The 20,613-nt window shown below is 35.1% G+C and overlaps 2 long non-coding RNA genes and 1 pseudogene across 3 annotated transcripts; all 3 read left to right on the forward strand.

The window, feature by feature from the left end:
- The first annotated feature begins 2,689 nt into the window (after positions 1-2,689).
- Positions 2,690-4,752, forward strand: LOC146132096 (uncharacterized). Its single transcript, XR_014501667.1, has 3 exons — positions 2,690-3,263; positions 3,917-4,006; positions 4,599-4,752. It is a non-coding gene; the product is annotated as an uncharacterized LOC146132096 (long non-coding RNA).
- Positions 4,753-6,256: 1,504 nt separating this feature from the next.
- Positions 6,257-12,003, forward strand: LOC146132097 (MFS-type transporter SLC18B1-like; annotated as a pseudogene). Its single transcript, XR_014501666.1, has 10 exons — positions 6,257-6,343; positions 6,572-6,769; positions 7,014-7,102; positions 7,432-7,521; positions 7,965-8,178; positions 9,199-9,323; positions 9,926-9,977; positions 10,532-11,023; positions 11,549-11,674; positions 11,961-12,003. The product of XR_014501666.1 is annotated as an MFS-type transporter SLC18B1-like (transcript).
- Positions 12,004-16,187: 4,184 nt separating this feature from the next.
- On the forward strand, positions 16,188-17,797 carry LOC146132098 (uncharacterized). Its single transcript, XR_014501674.1, has 3 exons — positions 16,188-16,344; positions 16,886-16,975; positions 17,379-17,797. It is a non-coding gene; the product is annotated as an uncharacterized LOC146132098 (long non-coding RNA).
- The last annotated feature ends 2,816 nt before the right edge of the window (positions 17,798-20,613 follow it).

Consider the following 20,613-nt stretch of genomic DNA (forward strand, 5'->3'; position numbering starts at 1 on the left):
AATCCACACAAACGTATGTAACATAATATAGTATATTGGTAATATATTACTGTAAGAAAACTTTTAACTGTTAATATTTTCGTGAAAAACTTCCAACTGCAATGTGCTACAGCAAGAGAAGTTTAAGAAACATTTTTTGCCGGGAATAGTTGCTATTTTTCATGGACAGATAACAATTCATTACTGACACTAACATATTACGATACGGATAGATCGACAATAGTGCATTTTTGTTGTGAGTTGTTTAGAGTTTGACTATAGCCCTAGGCCCCTGGGGTACTTTAGGACAACACTTTTAGTTGATTTCTGCCGATAAGAATAGTAATACATATGGGGAAAATGTGTTGTTTTTATTGATGTTTTGTGTGACCTGTAAGCTTCATATTGGAATCATTTATCCACTTAACAGCAGGTATCCGCTGCCTAACGTTAACAGAGCAACGGTTGAAATCCAGCCGACCGCTATCGGTCCCTAAAGAAAAGCATCATGTTAGTGTCGTTATTACCAGGGTTAAAAACCCATCTTTCGAGAACTTGATTCATTGTTTTCACATTACCTGAATCCACTTAATTCTTGTGGAACACAAACTGGTTACAGTTTTGATTATATAATGTATCCTTATGTTTTCCAACAGAAGTTTTAATACAGAGGGTCCGTGAGAAAATTTCAATGATGCCAACGAGATATGTTATATTACGGCTTATAATTTACGATATATTAGCAGGAACCAGGAACATTCGTTTTTATTGACTTGAAGCTGTAATGAATCATTTGACTTGTATACAGTAGGTAAAGTAAGTATGAGAACGGATTTTAATGTTGGAGGAGTAATTGTAGATTAGTACCATTTTTCTTACTTGATGCATTAAAATTTGTTGGGTCGGTCGACCAATTAAAACGTCTTGAAACTACTCTTGTATGACGATAAAACATGTTTTAACTGTGTGTTAAGTTAGCTGCGCTTAAAATTGTTATTTGAACTCGAATTAATTTACCCTAACGTTTGAATAAACACTGCATTTGAGGTATATATTTGAAATACGACGTTGTTAGGTAATGGTTTCTGTGTTGTTGTTTTTTCGTTGTTTTTTCTGAAAATTCACTCGGCAAAATAGATTAAGGTTGATTAAAAGGGAAATGGATTGTAAAGAATAGTAGGCCTACCATTTTCCCAATAGGCTATTTTTGTCAACCCATATCGGTCTGTCCCAAATACTTTGCCCAAAACGTATTAAATTACCCGCTGTGTATTAATTACCGAAATGTAATCTTAGCATGGTGTAATCTCAGCATTAAATTGCGCCATCAAATATAATTTTGCACCATCTGGGGAAATACCTTTTAATATAACCCGTACAACCCGTACTTGCATTGCGCTACAAAACCATCGTGTAGGGTGCGCCACGTTCTGTTGTTATCCTTTTATTACCAAAAGCGGAACTCACCGCCCTTTCAGTTATAGCCTGTGAATACGTCAACGATATTGCGTATCAGTGTTGAAATGTCTACATTGAATGACTTCATTTAAGTACATTTAAGTCATTGTTTTGAAATGACTTGACTTGACTGTTTTAAGTAAAATGACTTAACTTGGACTTAAGTCATAATTAAAAGCAAAATGGGTTATTTACCTCAATTTTTAGCCTAAAAAAGTTTTAGACAACACTTTACGATTGGGCCGCTGGGAAACAATTCTTAACGATTGAGCCACTTTATAGGCTTATGATGGGCGTTTGAAACCTGTGCCACATGGTGCATAAACTCTGTTTATTTTATCGTTTGATTGCCATTTTATCGTTTTTGTGATGTAAAACCAACAGATTACGAGGTTAATCTCTTTTGACGAGGTATGAATTCCTGGTGGTCTGACGAACAGCAATTTGACGTGGACGACGCAAACAACACACCCACATACCTTGTAATCAGTAGGGGCGTGTACGGGGGTGTGGCCATGGACCACCATCCAAACTTTATGTTTGCTTATTTTAACCAGACTTGGCAAATGCAATAAACACGATTCACGCACATCTACATTATGTTCTTGTATGTTTTATCTACATTATGTTCAAATTGGTTTAACCCGAAGTCGCCGTTCGTCTTATTGCACCCTCTAATCTGAAATGAAAATTTTAGCAACTTGAACTATACAAAGGCAGTTTTCTCGGTGAACGCGAGTTTTTTTGTCTTTTTTTCATAAAAAGAAAAAGTTTTGACAAAATTTATGATGCACCTTGGGACTTTTTTGGCGTAACTTTGTGAAGTGATCATTCCTGAACATTTTACCATACCCCCAAAGATTTTCTTCAAATGCTTTACTTTCTTGACGCGTATATTGAGATTGATATGATTTCTATGTTTAACTACACTTCTATTAACGCGTTTAAGATTGGTGAAGCCTTGAATAATTTTAATGTATTTTTGCTGATCGCAGCATGAGTTATTTCAGGGCGGTGCCAGGTATTTCCCCTTCGTCGAAACCAAAGTATGATAAGTCGTTTCAAGAGGAGTTCTCACGCGACCCAAGTATCCCTGCGCCCTTTGCTCCTACAGGTTCAAACAACAAGTGACGTGAACACACAAAACCAAAGTCCCGGAATTCAGTCACGCGATTTGTTGCCTATAAATTGAGCTCATTTTTGCTGCTCATAATCAGTTTCATTTTTGCTGCTCTTAATCAGTCGGGGTGTTTCGAAGCTTGAAAATGCGTTTAGCTTTTCGGAAAACTGAATAAAACAAAAATATATTTATAAACATAGCTTATATAATATATTTATAAAAAAAAAACTTTAACACCGCTACATTAAACGAGTTTTAATGTCACCTGTAGTAAATACTATTTATGTTTAACACTATTTCTTCAAAGTTTAGCCGATTTAAAAATACATTATGTCCTATAAACGATCTTTAAAAAAAATAATTTTTGATGGTGCCTGTTGATGAAATTTAAATGAAATGCATTGTTTTTATGCAAAAGGTTTTAATATTAAACTAAAATCAATAATAAGTAAGTGGTACCTTCGAATAAACTGTTTAGTTGATTACATAAACCATTTTTGATGACAATTTAAATATATTAATTGACACTTTTCAGGAGTTTCTCGTTTGAAATCCGAATGCTGCAGATCTAACCGTTTAAGTTTTATTTTATGCAGATAAATTTCAAGTATATATTTTAGCTACAATCTTTTTCCTTAAAAATGGATGGTCAAGCAAAATCAAATAACGACAACAAGTCTAACCAATGTAACCCCAACAACCCACGGTAAAGGCTGAAAAGTTTTATATGTCTTTGTTTCTAATCGAAGTTTCTGACCGGGTGCAAGTTTGTATATTTTTTTGCTGAAAACACAGCCATGCGTTTACTACATGTATTTTTTAAAATAATAAGATTATTATTATCAAAAAACAATATGGCGTATGATGGTTGCGAATTTAGTTACACAACGAACAATTAAAGGTGATTGTAATCTTCCGTAATAACTTATGGCTTCATGTGATGCCATATGTTCGATATTAGAATGGCAGCGGTATCAAAATGATAGACAAGCACCAATATAATGAAAAATAAGGATTTTAACAACGTTAAGCGTTCCCGCTCAGTCTCGCTCAGTGTTTAACTTCTGGGAGGTAAATTTTTAGTACCAAAGGTTTTAAGTGCACACCACCACGCACACTCCGAACTTTAACTTTTTTTCTGATGGCGAATAATAAAAGTTTTTTTTTTAATTTACATAAAATGGAAAAAAACGTTTTGTCAAAAAATTAGGTGTGATATCAGAATTAGGAAGCTCTATAAAACCGCACATTTAACACCGAAGAAATATAGTATTACGGTATTGCGAAGGCGCTATTTTTGCCCTGTAAATGTGGTGGTTTGTCGAACCGCCCAGACTAAACTATTATTTTTGCATCTAGGTATCAAGGTTACAGCAGTTCATACGGCGGAAACAACACCCAGGCTGACCGAAACAACCACTCAAACCAACTAAATCCAAACAGCGGCAGGTATACGGAATGGCCAAATATTGTTTTTAATTGACGCACCAGAATTGTTTTGTGAAAGTTTGTATATATATATACTACTTAATATTAAAAAAATAATATACTTTTTATTAAACATAAAATTAATTTTAGGAAATTTATTTTAAAAAATCAGTGCATATTGCCCAACGATATTGCTTAGGGTTGAGATACAATTGAATCGACTTGTAGCTTAATTTACATGGAACAAATTTGATATAGCCTATAGCAGGGTTAGGAAATTACTTGGTTTTACACGCGCCAAGAGTTGCACATCATTAGTATTGCGGGGCTTCAGCGTGTCAGGTTACAAATATAGCAAGAGCTGGATGTGATTTTAGATAAGCGTGACCTATTCATATTGTTACATTGGAAATGTCATACATAATTTGCAATCAATGGCGAAGCTAATCGATGGAAAGTTTGTACGTTATTCTTAATGTTGTGTTGTATATTTCGCCAAACTTTGAATCCGGCGACATTAAACTGCCAAGTGGTCCGTTCTTCGCCCGCATTCCGCAAGTTTCAAACCCCTGATATTTAACTTTCAACAAAACGTTTTCTATATTTTTTGCAGTTACCAACAAGGAAAAAAGTAAAGACTGATTTGAAAAAGATGATTGCAACAAGTACCGAACGACGATAATCAATTTTCAATCTAAAAAATGCCTATTTTTAATTGACAAATACAGCTTTTTAAGTTAACAAATACAGATCAATTTAAATGTTGAATATGGGTTGCTTTTAACTAGAAATAGGACAGCAATAACGTAAAAGTCAGACTTTTCATTGTAAGGCGCATCGCATCCAAAAAAAAATGAATTTTAAAGTTAGGCTACGTCACGGATGGATGAAAGAAGTCCATTATTATGAAACAATTCAAACATTTTCAGTGTGACAAAAAATAGAAATAAATCAGTAATTTGTTTCAAAAGCACGCCACATAGTTACGTCATGAGGTGACGTCATAAAACATTTAAACAAAAAAAATACATTTAGAGTTTTTCGTCATATATAGAGTGCAAAAATATATTTGAAACACTACAATTTAAAGCAAAATCAAAAAAGGTTTGGCTATCAAGCCAAAGAGATTATAACCATAAGGACAAACTGTGACGTAGCCCATTGTTCTACTTTCGACAGCGTTCCGCTCTAGTGCATAATAATAAAACACAAACAACTGGGCTTGACTTGCATCTTAGGAGAGGGAGCTAAAATTTTGGAGCAACCAGCTTATATATAAATTCTTTGATCAAGCTAATTAAATTATTGTTCCGATCAAATGATTTGTAAACTAACGCTGCAAACGATGGATAGTAACCAAAAAATATAATAAACGACATATTACATAGTAACCTAAGGTGCATGCCTTTGGTGTTTGTTTATAAAAAAACTTATACGAATTAACATTACAGGAAAAATACAAGAAACACACATGACATCAAATTTTACTATGTTAGTTACGTTGCAATGAACACAAAAATAACACATGTTAACCCTTGACATATGTTCAACTAGTCCAAGTCAATTTATTTCCTAACAACTAGCAATTCAAATTCCAGTCATTGCCAAAGAAAGTAAAATTCAAGTCACAGCTATCGACGCTCGTCTAGAATCCTACCACTAAGAACATTATTAGGGTTAGGGTGCTGGTTTGGGTTTGGGTGAGTCCAGTAATAGTGTTAAACAATATTACTTGACCTACCCACACCCAAACACTAACCGACACCCTAACCCACGTATTGTGCATTGCTTAATAATTAATTTAACGTTGTGGTAGGATTCTAGACCAGCGCCCAGCTATCCATAAAAATAAACATTTCAAATTGTAAAAGTGTTAAACAGGTTCCATTCTGTTGTACACCTGAGATTCGGAATCCTACCACAATTTAAACTCTAAATTTGGTTGTACTTGTGCACATGATTAGCTTAATCAAATCTCTGGTGTGCACCTGCCACAAAATGCAGAATGGAACATGTTCCATTCTAGCCAATATTTTTTATAGCAAACAACTAAAGACAAAACAAAAAGCAAGTTTAGTTTACATTCATTATAGTTAATAATTGGCTTAAATAACTTAATTTTGCAAATTTTATTCAATTAAAGCACCTTAATTTAATTTGTCTAAATGACTTAAGTTAAGCTAGGAAGTAATTTTGCCTGAAAGTCTGTGAAGTCATTTAAAAACAGGGACCTAAAAGCTCTGAAAAATTCCTATTGTCGCCTAAATATCAATGGCAACGCAGTCTAGCAAGGAGAATTACCAGGCTATACAAGATCATGCCAAAACTCTGCCACCAAATGACGACGACGTAGAAACGGTAACAAATCAACAAATCATGGGCTTACTATAGCAGCTTTTAGTACTCAGCTTTGGTTTAGCTTGTTTGTTATCATGAGAAACCTTGACTATTAACAAAACACAATGCAGATTGTGTGATCTCTGACGTCTAACACTAGAGAAATACAGTAAGACATACTATATGTTTGAATAAAAAAGATTTTCCTAAAATTCCATAACATCACCAGCTCCCAGTTAAACTTATTTTGCTTGTTTACCACGTAAATCTATCCGATATTTGTGTTTAACAAGTTTGTATTGTATTGGTGAAGAGGACAAAGGGGTAAAAGAGAAGCTTATATGTGGTTACACAAAAAGACAATTAAAAGTGTTCGTTTCTCTTGTGTGTTTATCACTAACTGATATAATGGGATATACAGCAATTGCACCATTTTTTCCTGTTGTGGTATGTGTCTTTTGATTTGAGTTTATTTAAATGATTAACTTGCAAACAAAATAAGTACTGTATGGTGAAGCCATATTTATTTATACAGTATTTTCAGCCAAACAGCATACTTTATTCATATAAAATTATTGAATTTTGCATTTTATCATATGCTTTAATTTAGATTGCAGTTACACAACTTAAAATTTCAATAAGCAAAATTTTATTTTAATTACAACAAGTTTATTTCTTTTCTTTTATGTAGGCATCTAACAAGGATTTTAATCCAATGCAAGTTGGTTTGATATTTGCTGCTTTTCCAATTAGTGGAATATTTGCTTCCTTGGTATTGGTGTAATAGTAAGTTTTTAATAGCATTTTTTTATTTATAATTAGTATTAATGTCAAGGGGACAGTATACAATTTGTGCTTGGCCATTCTCACCATGATAAAAAAAACTTCACGTAACAAAATCGGACTTAATTCTCATTAAAACATTTTAAAAATTAGAAATCCATAACACCCAATAATCACAAATTTGTTCAAAAGTAAGCAAAAAATTCAACTATTTAAACAGTTCTAACAACATTTGTGAAGTGCGCAAATAAGTAAACAGGCTGTTTAGATTGCTATGCTCATTTCTCATATTTGTATGCCCAAAGATGTACTTTAGGTTGTAAAAGTGTTGATATTTTTCCAGTTGTCAAACTTGGTGCCAAGTTTTGTGTTCTGGTTGGCATGCTATGGAACGCAGGTGCTCTCGTCTGTTTTGGGTGAGATTTATTAGTTTGTTTGTTAAAAAGACAGTTTACATTACACATGTTCAATTTTCATTAAAATATATTTTTGCCAGACAGAAAAGCATTCATAAATTTAGACTAACACACCAATTAGAACCACAAAGAAAATCATTAACAACAAACAAACAAATTAAAACTGTATTAAGTTACATATAGAGGTCACTAATTTGACAATTTTATGCACCCATCCACCATTATCATTTCTGTAACTGTCGCTAACATTTTTGAAAAAAATGAACTGTTAACTATTAAAATAATAAATATAAAGTTTTCTGCACCACGCTTCGTCCAGCTTTTAAATTAATATGCTAGACCATCTGGAATCATTTATAGTTGATGCTTTATTTTTATTTGGCAACTGAAAAATCCTTGCTGTTGGTCACGTTATTCCGTTTTTATACAACAAATATGTGCAGGTTTCTTGATCAAATGGCGCCGACACCATTCATTGTACTGAGCATTGCAGCAAGGTGCTTGATGGGCTTGGGCAGTAACACAGCAGGAACGGCGATGTCCGCCATCATTTTCCAGGAGTTCGGTGAAAACGCAATAACGACCATCAGCTATTCGGAATCCCTTGTCGCCGTTGGAGGAACAATCGGGCCTCTGATCGGTGGCGCTCTTTATCAGGTTTGTTTGGGCGACCATGCGTCTCCTATGTTTTTCGTCTTTCCTGTAGATGCCGGCCCTTATCTGCTAGCAAACCTTTATTGGCCACCCATGCCGAAACTGTGCTCTCAATTTTAGTAGCATAGTTTTAGCTGCCCTCATTTCTAATAAATCAGTAAGCTTAGGTGTGAGCACACAATAAGACGTATAGAGCAACAATATCGAAAGTGGAATCATCTATAAATAATCTCTTTCCAATAGTATTAAAACCAACACATCATGAAATCAAATACGCAGTAATATCTACGACAGAACATGATCTAGAGTCTAGATTCTAGACTCGTCGGAATAAGACGCAAACCTGTCGAAATAATTCCTAAATTCGCTGGAATAAGACCTAAATTGCCAAAATAATGCCTAACTGTGGTCCGTAGGAAAGGGTATGTGATGATTGGGGGACATCGGTTTGCATTGCCCGTTTTGCAATCGAAATTCGGAAGCACCAGTTTAAAGGACGCCAAAGGGCCGCCTGTTTTGTCACCGAACTGTTTGTGCTTCTTTGGGGTTAATCGGTGGTATTTGGTACAGGTAGAATTTGGAATCGAAATTATTAGGAGATTTACTGACGAAGTTGGGAGTGGGGTAAAAGGTTATGATCTTTTTCTGGGCGTTTTGGCGTTTTTTCCGACGGAAAAATTGTCCTATTCCGGTCTTATTCAGAACTGTGCTTCATTCGGACGATTGTGGTATTCTAGTTACGGTCTTATTGCTGGAGTCCGCTTGATCCATTGATGGCGTCGCTCAAGCTCTTGTGCCTAATATTTTCTTACCAATGACATAAAAAGATTCTAATTTTGGCTAATTTGAACCGTGAATTGTAATTAACTGTAAAACACCGCCTAAACGCATTCCGCGAATTGCATATTGGTAAATAAATTGTGTCACAATGGGTTTTCCAGGCGCACTATATTCACCTTTTTTATGGTGTCTTGGTTATTCAATTAGAGGGACTTTCAATCAATTGTTTTGCTTTGTGTCCAGGTAGGTGGTTACATCACTCCTTTCATGGTACTAGGTTCGTTAGAAGTGGCCTTGTTGGTTATGTGCTGGTCATTGCTGCCTTATGTACCAGGTAATCCTTTTCTTCAACTCGAAACCTACCAGTAGTTTGTTAATTGTGCTGGTTGAATATAAAACTCTTTTTTGTCATTACAACACGATAAGAAATTTCCTCGCAAGGGTCCGTTTTATACCTTATAGCGCTTAGGATTAAAAATGGAGCGTAGGACTATGTTTAATGTCAAAAATGTTCCATCGCGCCTTTACGCAACGTAGACGAATTTAACATTTTAAAAAGCGCAATTTTTCAGAAACGCTTTGGTATCACGTTAAATGTGGAAGTGCAGTTTGATTATTTGCAAAAAAGGCAATTCGATGTTGTTGTAAAAAGCATCTGTTACGCGCAATGACCTAAATAAGTTGTTTGGAGTACTATGAAATGGTAACCCTAGGTAAATCGCATCTTCTCGGCTTTCGATATACGCACGCCAAGTCACGCTAATAATAATGTATTTTGCAAACACTTTTAGCAGAACTTGTTTCTTTTTCGACAGTTTTTCGAACCAACACATGTATGCGTATTGCATATATGCCTTATTACTAGGTCGATTATATTTTTTGGCTTGGCATAATTTTGTCAAACATTACACGTTAGGTCAAAATTTGTCAAAATTAAATTTCACAAAAAATGTTTATCAAAATTTTATAGTTGTGAAATACATCCAACAACATTTTGGGGTAGAATCAACCACACAGGCCTAGTTTGTCGCATTGGTATGAACTCAAACTTTGGTTTTCAGCTCTGAACACTAGCCGTGTCTTTTTTGGATTGTGGTTTGCCATTTTAACCTTACATTTCAAGAAACTGTTTACTTAACAATTTTCCTAAAAAGCCCGCACCCTGTTTTTGTATGTCACTTTTACAGTTGTTTGTCTTTTTGATATGCCAAAAATGTCAACTAAAAATAAACCTGAAACAAAAAAATGATTTGTGTTTAGAGATTGGCCGATATATCAGTATACCGATAATATCGGCCAATATTTGGCTTCTATATCGGCCAATATTTAGCCGATATATCGGTATCGGCAAATACTTTGGCCGATATTTTAGTCCGAAAATATAGTATAATTTTTGCTGTACAACAAACAACTTGCCCATTTTTTGATCAACAAGATTTGGGTTTTAGCATCACGCCAAGTTAATATGGAAAATAATAGTTTAATAATAATTAAAAAAGTTATATACACTAAAACATTATTTGGATTTTATTTTTAACTAATTTAAATTTTGAACATTTACAAGGTATATAAAAAAAAACGGTATCGGTATCGGGTATCGGTTGACAAAATTGTAAATAATCGGGTATCGGTATCGGTCAAAAAAAGTGATAGCGGTCGATCTCTATTTGTGTTCCACCGGTCGTCAATAAAATATCAAAAACGAGTGAATGAAAATGGCAAGACACTAATGCAGTACTTTTTTGCTGTTACATGTAAAATTACTAAAAAAAATCGTGTATTTTGGTCCATACCATGTTTGGTTGACAAGGTTAAGGCTTTATTCGTAAAAGCACGTAACCGAGAGATTACGGAACACCTTTTCAGGCGCAACTCTTACCTGATGGGAGTTAGCCTTGCCGGGGTGGCCGTCGCCATGGCCCTCGTTGGCTCGGCCTCGGTTCTAAGGTCCCTGTTCGGCTGCTCGCATCAGCAGACGTGGCTTCATGTACGTCGCTGTCGGAGTGAACGGGCTCTTTTTCGGCGCCGCCCTAATTCCCACTTTCAATGAGATGACTTTGGCGGCTCGGTAGGTTTTTCTTTTTTTACACCACAGACCATTTGGAGTCTGGTGTTATTTTGCCGACCATCCTTATAAACATTAACTTTATCTCAGAGTCCAATTATATGACGTGATTATTTAAATGTCATAAAATATTTTTTAAACCTTCTATTTTTTGCACAGTGCATCTCTTCTAAATTTCAATGTAATGTTTTAGGTATAAGGCTGTACTCTGAATGCCAAATGGTAAATAGGTTTCCAGTTTACCTAAATATATCGAAAATTTTAATCCGACAACCACATTAACAAATATTATATGGATTTTATTCATGTATTGTTATATTCCTTTAAAATGCCTACTGAGAGGCTTTTTTGGTTGCTGTTACCTTTTATTGAGCTGTTTAAAAGATCAAGGATTAGTCAAATATAATGACCCAGGGCAACCAAATAACGTTCAACTCTTCGGAAGATTTAATGCAAAAAGGCTTACGCTAGTACCTCGTCTCCGAAATAACTTCACATTTGAACCAGCGTCCTTTTTTCTCACCGCAGTCAACTAAAGCTAAAAGATTCTGCCCTGGCTCAATTCGGTCTTGTGTCGGGCATCTGCAACATGGCGCTATCCCTTGGTGCCATTATCGGGCCTTTGGCTGGTGGTTTGATGGTCGAGTCCATCACGTTACAACACTCATGCGCCACATTTTGGTAAAAAATAAATTAAAAAATATTTTTACCACATACCGACTATAATAAATAGTCTAAAACAGTTTGGCGCTGAGGCGTATGGAGAAGTTGCTTTCCTCCCTTTTGGTAGTATATAACTGTGAGTACGAGGTCACGTATAAGATGGGACGGGACTCCTAAGTACAATCTCAAATCGATATATTCTTCAACGTGGTTCTTGTCTCCGAGCATAGACGGAAGGTGAGACGTCTGTCTTGCAAAAATGTTCTTTGTCTTGAAGTTTCTCTGGTTCTTCTTCTTTGGCGTCGACTATAAGATTCTAGACTATCAGGATAATAATCTGAATCTGATTGGATTCTTCTGTCTTCTGGTGAACTTTCCCGAGACTTAGCTTGAGCTCTTGGTATGGGCGTTGGTCTTTTCACTCGTCCAAATGTCGAGCTTGATGGCCAATCACTACCCAAATCTACAAATGGGTTGAGAGTCCTTTTTACTGAATGCGCTGATGAATCTTCTGACGAAGGGCTAACGGCGTCCCTTTCGTCTAACTGTTCGCTTTCTATTGAACTTTGTGGACTGTAACCTGAACTAGGTTTAACAGCAGAACAACTTGTAAATTGATCCTGATTACTGGACATTTTTATTTAGTGAGCAATCCTTTTTATACACAAAATTCAGAAGAGAAATTTTCTGTTCCAGAAAAAGATTATGACGCAGCAATGACACGGCCAATTGTTATATTATTTAATAGTAACTACGTCACACGGGTGTTGGCTTATCGCCTTTCTTCCTCAGCATATCTTCTACAAGGAAGTAAGAATTTGTCCATATTAGTACACGAAAACGACTTCTCTAACTGTAAACACAATATCGAATCACTGTTTTGAGATGTGGCTACTGTACCAATTCTCAAAGCGGCGATTTGAGGTCGCACATTCGAGGACAATGTAAGGAAGGATGTGTGTCAATTTTGCTATTCGTCATCTGTGAACAAGTGGCCGAACTGTTTCGCAAGGCACTGGCAATTTACCGGAAGTTTTCACTAAAAACGCACACAGTAGCAATTCGTCAACATTACATTTTCGAGTTTAGACACATAAAGCTCTTTGATAAATAGATATATTATTACAATTTTGATAAATATACAACAGGATGTTTTTGGTAAGGATGCGTTATGACAATTTTGATAAATAGACAAAGAATAATAAAGGGGCGCATGTTTTTGTTATTCGTTAATTACTTAAAACGATTAATTAAACATCTAAAAATGGCCACTGCCACCACATAACGAATAAACATAACCATTAATTTTTACTCTAAATTGTCGACTAGAATAAAATCGTCATCTTGTTTCAACCTTTGAGCAGTTCTAATTTATTAATACACCATATATATTTGTATATTGTAGAGTAAATCGGTGCTATGCAACCTTTTTTAATTTTCGGCACACCTACATATATACCTAAAAGGCACATGGGTTTAAATCCAATGCAGTTTATGAACCGAAAACACTAGATACTACCTTCCAAATTCGTCGTCAAATAGTCCTAAAAAGCCGCTTAAAGTCCCTTATCCTTGCCTCGTTTGTGCCTCACGATGGCGGATAAGATTTTTGAAGGCTTCTAAACACAACCGCCGTTGTTATTTTGCGTCCAGATGCTTCTTAAACTGCTGCAGCGAGGCTGGAGACATTGCACGCGGCATCGGAGGAGCGAAGCTTCCTCTTTGCGACGACGAACGCATACCCTTGATCTAGCAATCCGTGAAAACGTAGCAACCCGGGTCAGATTTGAACAAATAAATTGAAATGCGGCTAATTGTAATCCAATTTGTGAATGGTGTGTGCTCCAATTCTAGTACTAATCTAGTTTGAATTTTCCGAAAATTCTACTTACCTAAAATTGTACATTATAAATGTGCAATATAAGTAGGTCGACTATAAAGGGTCTAACCCATTTTTGTGTTGTAATTATCACTTGTTCATTTCCTTGCGATAATTTTTTATGTAGAATAAAATATGTTTTTTTGCAAACCACTTGTCGCGTTTATGATATAATTATAATATAACATAACATGTTAGTTGATTTACTGTGTTTCTACCGGATTTTGTTAAAATTATTTTTTTAATGCAAAATGCTAATTTTCAAAACTTTTTATATAGAAAATTATATGTTTTTTCGTCAATTGTTTACCATAAACATCTAATGATACGTCTATTCAGAAAACACATAAACAGTTCCAAGGTTACGGCAAGTTAAATCGTTGTTCTTGCTTTTTGTTATATTGTTTATTGAGTGAATGAGTGTGATTTGTGGTTTAATCAACCTTATAATGTGACAAAACCTTTATTAATTTTAATTTGTACAACAGCTTTGGCAGAACACACTTTTCCAAGGCATTTGTTACAATGTATAGTTCCTTCAAAAGATTGTGTTTCTGTTAAAAGGAAAGTTTTCCTTTTAACTGTAATACTGTGCCACTTTTTTCTATATTTTCAATCAATCTTGTATGCAAATGTTTACCATTCTTAAATCGTGGTATTTTTCTTATTTATTTTATTAAATTCGGTGCAAATTTATGTATGTCACAATTGTCACATTTTAATTGCTTACTGGCAAGTTTTTCACGTTTTTTCTCGTTTTACCTAGAATGCTCATTTTTTACCCAACAGCCTGTAGTGATATATTTTTTTTTTTTTTTTTTTTTTTTATAACTTCGGTGTATTTTGTTCTAATTTTTTATGTAGGAAACTGTACTACTACATAAACAACGCAAATTTCGCAGTCTTTCTCTATCTTCAGAAATGCTTTATCAAACGAACATGAACTATTTTCTTTTTATTTTGTCCTTTTTTTAGATTTCTTACCTTTTTAGGTATCTGCCTGTTAAACTGTGCATTGCCTACGCGAAGTGTTATACAAAACCACGACTTGAATAGAATAAGAGCTATCGTGTTTTCTTATCTGTATTAATTGCGTGTCAATAAATAGCAGAGACTGTCATACATTACAACACTGTTTTTTGAAATGCTATATATACATTCATATTGCGCCACGCTCAAGTAAATGTCCATCCCTTTGGGAAGAGGTATGCTGAATAAAAGTCCCCTTTATTTCCCTAGGCTGAACTTTTTGGTTAGCAGACTGCAAAACTTATTACATTGCGTAATGCCATTAGGTTACATTTGTTAAAGGTTTTTTTTTCAGGTAAGTTCCTTTTAATCACGCGCCGAGAGCCTGACATTAAACTAAAATGTAATAGTTACGTCGGAAAGAAAGTAAGTTTTCGTTTAAGCAAAGCTATAGTTCCTCTTGCGCCACAGTGAGTAGCATATAAAATAGACAGCGTTACACATTTTCCGCCAAAAGTGTTCGGGAAGGCTTGTTCGTATTTAGCTCCGATAAGCATAAACCTAAAGGTATATAGATTAAAACAGTGACTTAGCAGGCGTATTCCCTTAAGTACTGGATGAGATATGACTTTGTCGAATATTATTTATCATAATCAGTATAGTTTTGGGCGCTGGTCTAGAATCCTACCACAGTTCTAAAATCAACGCACAAAATTTGAGTTAGCATGCGGGTTATCGTTTGGGTGTGGGTGGGTCAAGTATTATTATATTCCAAATTTAATAATAATACTTGACCTACCTTAACCCAAACGCTAACCTGTACCCTAACCCAAATGGTGTTTCGTTGTGGTAGGATTCTAGACCAGCGCCTAGTTTTGACTTGATTAACAATAGTTAACAGCGAAAAAAACTTGTTCACTTTTGTTTTAATTTGAGACAAGGTGCGTGTTTTTCGCTGTCGGTGCAGCGCTTCAGACGGTTTAAGCTGAGATGCCAGTTATGCATAGACTTAATTTTACGGTAAACATGTTTTAAAATAGTCACGTTTTTGGTAAGTGGCGTTATGGCTGAATCCCATCTTGTCTCCGGCACTTGAATTTTTTAGCGACCCCAATAAAATAATGCTATGGGTTAGTTTGATACTAATATACTTGAAAAAAGCACACCGAGTCTGAACATCAACTTACGGTCTTGCAACTTCATAACATCGATTAGCTAATAGAATGCAGCGCCGACAGTGCGAAGTATGACAGTCGAAATTGGGTCGTTGTAATGTTTTGAAGCGAAATAAAAAATGCCATGCGAGTCATGCGACGCTTTTGCCAATCGAAAGGGAAGTTTGGGGTGAAATGAATGGCAAGTTTTAACTGAACAATTTAATAAAGTCGCAGTTTTTTCAAACTAATGCAAACTGAATATGTAAAAAAGAAGATATCTCCTCGCCCTAATGCACGTTAATGACTTCGAATGGTAGCAAAACAGTATAGACTTTCTTGCCTCAGTCAAAAGCAGTCATTATAGTCATTCGAATTAAGAGACTGATGATGCCGTGATTGGCGAAATAAATTTCTCTTTTATAAACTAGAACCTATATTGACTGATTTTGACTGAGACAAGAAAGTCTATACTGTTTTTTTTCAAACTATGTGGTAAATAGACCTAAAAATATATTGTTAATCAGATTTGTAAACATTAAGAGTGTTAAACATCGCTTTGATTTGATATCCTGTTGAAACCTTCTCAGTAAAATGGATCCTAAAACCAAAGCTAACAACGACAATCATGCCGACCAGTGCAACCCAAACAACGACAAGTAGGCCCAAGCATTTCTATTTTAAGCATATAAAGTTAATGTTTTTGTCGTAATTTTTTTTGAATTCGGTACAAACAAAGATCAATTTTGTGCTCCTCAAAATGTTGCAGATCTGCCTAAATTAAGATGAATGAACAAATCAAACGAAAGTATTTAAAATAATGTGATTCGTCTGAAAACAGTTAGACTCGCACAACCCACTACATCCAGCATTGTAGCACGCACATGTGCAAACTATGGCCTGCTTTCATTTAGTCTTGTCCAAAAGACGTATTTTTAAAATTAGTAATATGGCCAATTTATTTTTGTTTCAAACGGCTAAAATTTAACACACAAAATGCTTGATAACATCTGGTCATCCATTTAATAAAAAAAAACTCAAATGAGTGTATTTAACATTTTTATAAACTTTTCAACAGTAAAACTGTATTGGCTCGCATGAAAAAATTGAATGAAAACCCATGCTTACAGATAAAAATGCCCTCCCCTGATCAAAATATTTATAAAAGGACAGTGACAAAAAAGCTGTGATTTTCTGTAGGTACGAAGGCTACAGTTCCAGTTACACTGGTAATGGGGACAAAGCTGACTTGGACAATCACGCTAATCAGCTGAATCCTAATAACAAAAGGTAAGAAAGGATCTCTGCTGTGCTTTTTAATGCTCGCGGTTTATTGCCTTAATAAAGCTAAAACACGGCGAATAATACTTCACAAACTTTTATTTTTCAACTTTTGGACCTTCAGCCTATATAAAGTTATCACGCCTGGTATAAAACAACTTGTGACCCCTGCTATAGAATATCAAACGTGTTTAGGCTACTGGTAAACCACAATTTTTTTATTTAAAAATACTATCATTTAGTCGCACCCTGACCATGAAATTTCACACATTTTTAACCAAAGTTTTTTCTCATTTTTATATTACTGTGATTGAGTTAATACATATTACACATATAGCAGTGACTAAAGCAGTACAAATCAATACCATGTCAATGTGTTGTTGTTAAAATAACATAAATAATGTCGTTGCAGATACCAACCGAAGAAGTAGAGATTTTATACCTTCAAGGAGACTGTACTCGGTGTAAATTTTAGTTAAACAGTTTAAATGTACTTACTTGGATTTTTTTTTCGCTTACAACAAATTACCTTCCGACGTGTTTTTGGATTTGAGTTTTAACTGTAGGTGCGCCGCAGACAAATTTTCAAGAAATGTTAACGAATCAATCCGAAATTTCTAGTTTTGATTGTTTTACTGGTAAAAGTTTATCAAACATAGAAGCAATCTTAAAATGTACTACAATTTTTGAAATAATGTTTTAAAAAACATGTACAGCAAAACTATTACTATTGTACCATTTCTTTGTCATTTTTCTTTTCAAATCTGCGGCGCATTCCTTTGTTTACTCGAAAATGGCAAACGTTTAAATAAATAAACAAATTTGATTATCGACTGTTGTGACATTTCCTACTCCTATGTCAGCCAAATATAAATATTGTTTTGTGCAGTCTGGTATTAAATATTTACGGATTGTACGTTATCACATACCAAATTTTCATAACTACGATCCATTAAGGCAGGGATTCTAAAAGTGTGGTAGGCGTGCAAGTTTATTTTACTGGCGTTTTTCTCACCCTTTGGATTCATTATTGTCTTTCCGCAACAAATGAAATTTTACATGGCATTGTGACGTTCGTAACCGCAACTACAATGAGGTAGTGAAGTTCAGTTTCTACCGGTAATGGGTCGAAATGTCTTTCGATTAAACTTTATTGAAGATGAAAACACGTTTTTGATCTTTTCATTTCATAATTTTCAAGGGGTACGCCATATATGCAAAATAATTATCAAATAGGTATAAGCAGCTAAAAAAGAGAACCCCTGTCTAAAGGTAATTCCTGCTACAAGACTCCTGCACTGCAAAACGAGTACCAGGACTAATCACATAATAAGCAAAACTTGGAAAAAATCTGTATGGTTACTGATGCCCATAGAGTTTCAAGTGTAGAATTTAATATAAACTCGGTAATCACGAACGAACTACTGACTACCGTTTCCCAATTAAGAAGAAAATTACGACCAACCTAAAACCATTACAAGTCTTTTGTGACACTGGGAAAATCATAAAACAAACAACTCTAAATTAGGTAAGGCACAAGCAAAATTGCAATTGTGCTTTACATTAAAAATATATTTGCCAAATACGTAAAGCCATCTGTTTGCTCGTCACTAGATTTTTAAAAGCAATTATGGTGCAATGTATTTTCCCGCGGGAATGTAAGGCAGTATAAACACTGTGTCGTATTGAAGTCTGAGTAGGCCAAAGTCCCCAAACATTCACTTCTCTATTGTGATATATCGAATTAAATTGCACCAGAATTTGCGAGGATCTTGCGTTACGACATTACCTCATCGGGTACAGGGCTGCCACTCTCAAAATTTAAAAACCACCAGTTTAGACAATAAAAAAACACTAGATCCGAAAAAAAACACTAGATTGTTATTGCGACAACAAATGACAATTTTTATGGCGGTTTAACATCGCTAGACGTTTAAATAACTTAAAAATGGATTATTTTCAAGTCTGTGTGCCATAATTGCTTTATTGAAGCCACTATTTTCTAAATATACACATTACGAAAAGTCAAAGAATAACAAGCACTTGAAAACATTAGGCTATTACAAAGCGAGATAATTTGTTCTTTTTGGGCTTAACGGTGTCTTTGTACAGAACATAAAAGTTCAATTTTGTTTGGGTGTTTTAACTTTATAACGCAAACTTGGAATATTTCTGTATATCTATCTATCAGTCTTGTCGGGTTTCAGCCAGGCTTTAAAATTGTCATTATTTAACCAAATCGGTTTAAAAAGGTTGGCGATAAAAACTTGTTTTTTCGTGGTGTCACCACTTATACAACATCCTCAAAGTTTGCTATATCCGCCAATGACATCAATTGAAATGTAAACCACAATAAAATGGTACGGTCTAGATCACAAGAGCTGAGATTGGGTTTTGGCCTTGGGGGCAACTGTTCTATTCGCTATAAGTAATTATAATTGACCCTGGGGTCCTAGCAAGGGATTACCAGAAATTCCTCCCTAGAGGCCGACTTTTCAAAAAGGGAGTTTCAATTTTGCCAGCTAATTCAGCATTATATTATACACCTACACATTTCGTGCAGGACGGGAGCTGCAGAGCAACTTGTTATTAACAAGCATCGAGCCATCACCGATCACCTAACATAGGTAGGCTTTTCACATTTCGTTTAAAAAGAGAATTTATCACATTCAGCTACCATTTTTGACAATGGTAGTGCCGGAAATAACATAAAGTATATTACTAGATTTCAAGGTTATAAAAAACCACAAGATTCTCCAAGAAAACCACTAGATCTAGTGGAAAACCACTGGGAGTGGCAGCCCTGATCGGGTATTTTTGTGAAGAATTTTCATTGAAAAACTTGTTTCATCGACTATACGCTAGAGTGCACGACATAGAACGTTACGCTTATTGCGTCATAGGGAAACTACAGTTTCGCTTAAGCAAAACCTTAGTTTCAACTTGAGACCGTTGCCAGTTAGGAAGCTCTCGCCTTTGTTACGACATTTCGTCAGTTAAATTAACAATAGGTTACTGTTACAGAACACAAGTCTACTAGACTGGTTTTTGATTTTGAAAAGAAACTAATGTTGTTGTAACCTGAAGGAGAAGCCTGGTGTCTAACGGCAAGCAAATCGCACGTTTTGGTTTTTATGTAAACTTCATTAACAACATAAATGCCTCGGTGTCTGTTTGCTATAGGCACAATAACCTAGTCTTCTTTGAACCGTGGTAATTGCGACATTATCGATCAATCAATTTTAGATTTTCAAGCATAATGCACAACCAATTTGCGTCTGCTTTTACGTATTTAGATGTAATTTCTTTTGCCATAGCTATAGCAATATAATTCATCTGAAGTAGGCATGCACTATGATTTTGGCCCTTGCAACATATTCGATAATCGAAATAATATCACGTAGCTTTATCCAATATCCATGGCTGTGGAGTTGGAGTCGGACTGGGCTCTTGACTGGAGGGAATCGGTAAATTTGCCCGAGTCAGACTCGAAACTAAAAGTCGAAATTGAGTTGTTTTTACTCCGCAATTCTGACCTTATTAACTGAGACATTTCGGATCCTCTTCAGAAATCAAATAAAACTCGTAATCAAGGTAATTTCACTAACAAATTGCACTGTGCAAAAACTGAAGAATGCAAAAAGTGT

This window comes from Ascidiella aspersa, chromosome 9 (genome assembly GCF_963924565.1).
Source record: "Ascidiella aspersa chromosome 9, kaAscAspe10.2, whole genome shotgun sequence".
NCBI lineage: Eukaryota > Metazoa > Chordata > Ascidiacea > Phlebobranchia > Ascidiidae > Ascidiella > Ascidiella aspersa.